The sequence below is a fragment of the Agelaius phoeniceus genome, chromosome 7 (assembly GCF_051311805.1).
Source record: "Agelaius phoeniceus isolate bAgePho1 chromosome 7, bAgePho1.hap1, whole genome shotgun sequence".
Classification (NCBI taxonomy): domain Eukaryota; kingdom Metazoa; phylum Chordata; class Aves; order Passeriformes; family Icteridae; genus Agelaius; species Agelaius phoeniceus.
This window is the reverse complement of record NC_135271.1, coordinates 35,974,762-35,980,881: the sequence shown is the minus strand read 5'-3', so window position 1 is coordinate 35,980,881 and position 6,120 is coordinate 35,974,762. Positions and strand designations below refer to the sequence as shown.

The 6,120-nt window shown below is 40.2% G+C and overlaps 1 long non-coding RNA gene across 1 annotated transcript; it reads right to left on the bottom strand.

The window, feature by feature from the left end:
* Positions 1 to 1,698: 1,698 nt before the first annotated feature.
* On the bottom strand, positions 1,699 to 4,480 carry LOC143694470 (uncharacterized). The gene is made up of 3 exons (XR_013182955.1): positions 4,348 to 4,480; positions 4,134 to 4,238; positions 1,699 to 1,824 (listed from the first exon to the last, which is right to left on the bottom strand). It is a non-coding gene; the product is annotated as an uncharacterized LOC143694470 (long non-coding RNA).
* Positions 4,481 to 6,120: the final 1,640 nt, after the last annotated feature.

The following is a 6,120-nucleotide window of genomic DNA, read 5'->3' as shown; positions in this document are numbered from 1 at the left end:
TGTGCATTTCTGGTCCCTTAATACCTCCCTTGGTCCCCACGAACTTCCTTCCAAAATTCCTCCACAAAGTCCTGTTCACTCCCAGACTGTAAATGGAGTCTGGAGGGACAGAAAAATCATCCTCACAGAAGAGGAAGCTGAGCCTGTCACCCAGATATCACCAAATGACTTCTGAGTAACTTGAAGATGAGTTCTCTTGAGAAAAGAATACCCACTTAGTTAAATCCCTCCTAAAGGGCTTCACTATGGAAAGGTTGTGATGTGCCCAGTTCTTAAGGGAATTAATGAGGAAATGGGCAAAGACAGGTTCTGCAGTTGTGCCATGCTGCAGGAACATAACATTTCCGTCTGCTCTGAAAAATAATATAAATGGGATAGACAGGCAGTTTTCCTAGCCTGGATTTTACTCAACAAAATATTTTCAAATGAAAAACAAGCACATTCACTGGGTAGCAGTAGGTATTATGGAGGTTTCCACTGCCAGTCTCTTGCCAAAACCACATGAAATACCCTTTCCTCAGTAGATGGTGACATGTGGACAACTCTTCAGGCACTCTGAATTGCACAAAGTCTCTTGGAATTCCCTTTTGCCTGGCTCAGCAGGAAGGAAGGCACTAGAAGGGTAAAAGGCTTCAGAAAAGCATGAAGATATCTTCAGGACAGCGGGGCTACTTTTTTGCCAGTGTACCAGGTACGAGGATTAGGAATAACTAGGTCAGGAGATTTTACTGTTGCCAGAGAGCCTGGCCAGAGGAGCTGGGAAATGCACCAATTTAATGATGAATCTAGAGGCTGACAGAGGGTAAGTACAGAAAACATTAATATTGTTCAAGGCCTCTTTACAGGAGACTTGAGCTAGCAAAAGCAGCTGCCAAGGTCCTGACTGAGCAGATGAGCCTGCTGCTGGGCACATATGTTGAGTGAAGACTTACAGAAGGATCTGTAAAAAGTTTTACTTTTTCTTTAACTACTCATGGGCTATGCCTACAGAGGAGCTTTTCAAATGGTTCTGCTGGAAGACACCTTACTTCTGGATCATATGCATACAATTAGGTCCAATTTCCTTGCAATCCTTTTTTATGGAGTAACTCTCAATGAATTGCAGATGAATGCATCATTTGGGTTTGCTTTTTGTTTTGTTTTGTATTGACCAAGTGATCTCTACTGGAGTTCAAAAGCTGAGCTGATAGATTTTTCTTGTATTATCAGCCATTGGAATGTATCACTCTCATTGTTTCAGCTCTCATCCTTCATATTCAGCAGTGAAATGTGTAAGTTGCACATATTTTTAGAACAGTTTTAACCCTCTGACATCATGCAAGACCTTCGATGAAAGGGAAAGTGTCGAAAGTGTCCCACTCTCTCCTGCTCTAGTTAGTTATAATTTTTCGTATTTTTTACTACTGTGTTAGGATCCTTAGAGACAAGTCAGGATGCACCCTTATGCAGCCATTTCCAGTTCAAGATTAGGAAATAGGAATTTAAAGCAGGTACAAGCAGAATAATCAAGACCTTGACACATTGAACATCGCTTTTCTGACTATAGTGTTAAGAAGCAGACCAAAAAGGCATATACAAACCAAAAAGGCATTTAGAAAACTAAAACTCTGAACTCTTCTGTGCCAATATGTTTTACAGAGGAAGCCTTCAGTTCTTACACACCTGATTTGCAAATTTCAGTTTGATGCTTAATGTTCAGTGACTGAAGTCTGAATCTGTGAGTGGATGTTTTGAGTATCTGAAGTTTTTGTTGACTTCACTTGAATATGTAGGTATCTCTCACCTCTCAAAACAAAATTCTTAATGGCTTCTTCCAGTGAGTTTCTGTAAGGAAAATGAATTTTTATTATTTTAATGTATTTATTATATTTGTTTTGTTATTTGAATTTAATTCAGAGCCTATAGGTACAGTCTGAGGATATTTGGCCGTCCACTTCATAGGCTTTCCAGTTCACAGGGACTTTCTCCTCTGAACACATGCATCTGTCAGTGCTCAAACTACCAGAAATAACTGGTCTGTTTCCCAGAAAGGGACCTGCCTCTGCTATATCCAACCGAAGAGCTGGGTTTTAAAAATGTAATTAATACTAATGGAAAATAAATAGATACATATGTTCCCTGTGACCTGTGATGGCAGTTTCTCAGAATGCTTGTTCATACTTTCATACTTAAGAGCAGCAAAAAGTGTCTGGTTTTCAAATGAGCAGTCACTTCAGGCTGGCAGCAAAGGACAGATGTCTGAGATGTCCCGAGCAGAAGTCTGAGCACCAACAAGGTCACAGCCCATCCTTGGTAAAGCTTGGTAAAGGATGTCTCAGCACAGTCCCATACATAGCAGGCCCTCTCCAAGCATCTCAATTCAAATGTTTGCATGAAGCTGGCTCTGCCCCTGCCACCTATCTGACCCCAGCTGCAACTGGGCCACCAGCAAAGTCTGGTTTTGATTAACCTTTTTATTCATGCAGCATCAACTGGTTTAATTTTTTATTATTGCTGAGAGAGAGAAAATTAACGAAGGAGTTGCCTGGTATGGTGCATCCTGCAGCTGCCTCACCTGAATTTCGGAAAGCGAGAGTGGAAGTATGGTGAGACTTGGCTAAAATGGAAAATGTTAAATGGGGATTGGGTACATAAAACACAGCTGCTACTGGGCAAGGGTCTGACTCCTGGCCCAGAAATCTGGACTGCAATACCCTCTTGGAAGCTTGGAAATAACATCTGTATTGATTGATGCTTGTCCTTTTTCCTTTGGCCAAATCCTGTTTCCAGCTGCTTGGATGTTTTCACAGAGCCTGATATTCAGCTTTTCTTTCTTCCCCCCTCATTTCCAGTCTACTTTCTTCTTTACACAAGCAAAACCCACCAACAACTCAACAACCTCTTGCCTTGATCCTCATGTACTGACATCTTGCACATGGGAGCAAAACCCCTCTCTGTTCTGAGCAGTATTTCCTCCTGCACTGAGAAGGACCCACTCTCATTTAGAGCACCTGGAGCTTAATGTTGCTGCACTCCAAGGAGTTGAAAGACTAAAATCACTGTAAAATGAGGGTCATTTTTGCATCTCCTGGTTTATGCTATTATCTATCTAGCTTGCAGCAGCCAGTTGTGCCCACGACACAAAGCAATTTTAGAAGAAAGGCCAATGCAGTCCCTCAGAAGACTCTTTGTAATGTCGATTGAGCTGGTCCCAGAGCCCAGGCTTGGTGAGTGATGTAATCCTTCACCTCCAAGTTCAACCTGAAAAATTGCTTTCCAGACTATTACTCTGGCATTTTTTATGTGCTTGAAATTCCAAAATGATGAAAATAAGGAAAATAAATAGATATATATGTTAGAAATAAAAATTTAAAGATTGAAAGGAAAACTTTTTAAAAAGAGGCAGAAAGAAAGAGAAAGAGAGAGAGAGAAAATGGACAAGAATGCAACATTATGATTCTTGTACTGAGTCTTGTTTCCTGAGTAATTGCTAGAAACAAAAAAGGGCCAATTTCCCAGGTGAATGCAGTACATGGACTTTATTAGTTTCCCAGAGGTTTAAACTGAGCTTGACATTTCACTGAACATTACACTCATACACTGGGTTGGGTAGTATATTTTTGAGCCAAAAGTTCTCAAACAAGGGTGTCTAACTCTGTGAAGCCAAAATCCTGTTTGGGCACCTAAAATTTCTGAACACCCACAGCTTTTTCTGATTTTGATTAGATTTGTTTGTGCTCAGCACTTCTGAAAAATCCCTCCAATTTTATTTAGGTGCCTGTTGGCAAGGATGTCTACACTTCAAAGAAAGGGAAAAATAGAGAGAGGAAGAAAGTGGAAAATAAGCACTGTTCTTAACTTTGTTTGACATATAGCTAAGGTTCAAATTTAAGTTTAGGATTCTTTATTGGACTAACCAAGAGCACTGTGAATTGTTCTGGCTCCACTAGTTCTCTAAATGATGTTGGCAAACTGAGGCTGACTATGCCAAATTAAGAACTTTTCTAAATTTTTTTTCGGTATAGATTTACTCTGTTGCTTTCTGCCGGTTAGCTTCAGGGCCACAGCTGAAACATTTTGTACCAGGACCTTATGCATAGCACTCCAGCAGAAATATTGCCAGAAACCTGGAACTTTATCCTCTCAAATCTTACCTTCTTTGGGTACCCAAGGCAAATTCCCAGCACACTCTGCATACAGGACAGCAGGCAGCAAGCAGAACCAGAAACCCCTTACAGTAGGGCTCTGTCTTCCAGTACCTGTACAAACAGGCAAATAAATTAATCTAGTGGAGGTCTAAGAATTGTGTCCAAAACCAGCTCTACAGAAGAAGGGCCACATCAAGGTAAGAAAAACAACAGAAGTTACCTGGTGGTCTGCAAGGGGTGTCCCAAGGTGCAAAGCTGCTGGGACTGGTCATCATGGGTCATGAACAGGGAAAGAGATCATTTGTTCTTCCAATTTCTATGCCTCCATTCCTTATACCTCCTGCCATTTTCACTCAATCCCTAGTCTTCCTTCAGGCAAATTTCCATTGCTTTTGCCAGAGGAAGTACTGAGTAACAGCTGAGTCAGGTTATGATGACTTGAGTGTGATCTTATACACGATGCACTGCACAAATATTCTTCACTGAGTAATGGGTTTGGGAGCAGGAGAAAGGAAAACTCCAGCTGCAGGTGCACCCCCTTTCCCCCAAAACCAAAGGCCTGGAGAACTTTTTAATCTCTCATAATATTTAGGTTAATTCTTTTCAAGGAGGAGGGGGAAATCTGAGCATCAGATTATGTAACTCTAAAAAATATGTTTCTACTTAAAAGCTAATCAACACCTCCCACATCAGACAGTAAACGTGGTGCTGTTGAACAGGATTATTCCTGATCTCTGCTTTGTCTCAGCTGTGGATTAAAAACTGTAATGTTATCCTGCTTAATATTTTAACCGTATGGGCTGCAATTTCATGGGCAATTATATGACAAGGGAGGTGCTCAGCAAGCCAGTCACAAGCCAAAAGATCAGTATTTCCCTAAAAGCTACACTGAAACCTTTGGCATTGGTAATAGCAGTCTGTCTCATCACTTCTTTTCTTCCACAAAATTTCTTTTAATTTTTTTTTTTACAATCTAATAATTTACACCTTTATTAAGTCACTTTTTTTCACTGAATCAGGGAATACTAGAACTGGATTTGTTCCTGCAGAGTGGGTGCTTCGTGCCAGTTGCACACAGTTGAATGTGAGAAACAATTCTCAGCATATCAAGATAACAACTACATCCCACCCCACAGCCCAAGCCAAAGTTTTCTATCTGAATTGGCTACTGCAGTGTGCTCTTTCCTATTTGGTATGTCTTGCACTCACACAGCAATAAAGACAAATACTAAGGGAAAACTAGGGTGAGTGTTTATTTGGGTGTCAAGAAATAGCCTTGTAAAGAGTGTATGGATGGATTCTCTAAGCTCCTTACATGTGATGTAATATAAAGTGAGAGAAGAGACCAGAATACTGCAGTTGGAAGAGATGTACAACAATCATCTGTTTCAACTGTCTGACCAATTCAGGGCAGTGATCAATATTGAGACACTGCAGTTTCCATCCCAACCCTATAGAATGCTACAAAGCTGAAGTCTATCCTGTGATGAAATTATTTCCAGGCTCATACTGAACCTTCTCTCCTTCCATCAGTGGCATGCTCTGAGCAACTTTGGTGCATTTTGTAAAGCTGTGTGCTTGAGTGTCATGGTGAAACGTTACTAAACCCTTCACTGAATTTTCTTTCTGACAAGGTAACTTGATTCCTTTTACCCAAACTTTCACTGAAGGTGTAATGTTATTCATTTCTTGTCATATCTCACACTGAAATGTTGCTTGCAGTCTTTGAAATGACTTGTAGCTCATGAAACTCATCATGACATTTCATCTGTAATTGTATGCCTACTAGGTAGATGTAACTAGTTCTTAAAATATTTTGCAATGATTTACATGAAATCTGGAGTTATAAAAGAGGTAAAATCTGATGTCTTCAGTCAGACAAAACTCATATACAAGCCAGTAAAAATTTAGCTTGAGGAAAAAATTCAGAATCTGACTCAACAGAAAATAATTTTAATATCACTGATACTACATTACTGCAGTTCATGCAAAA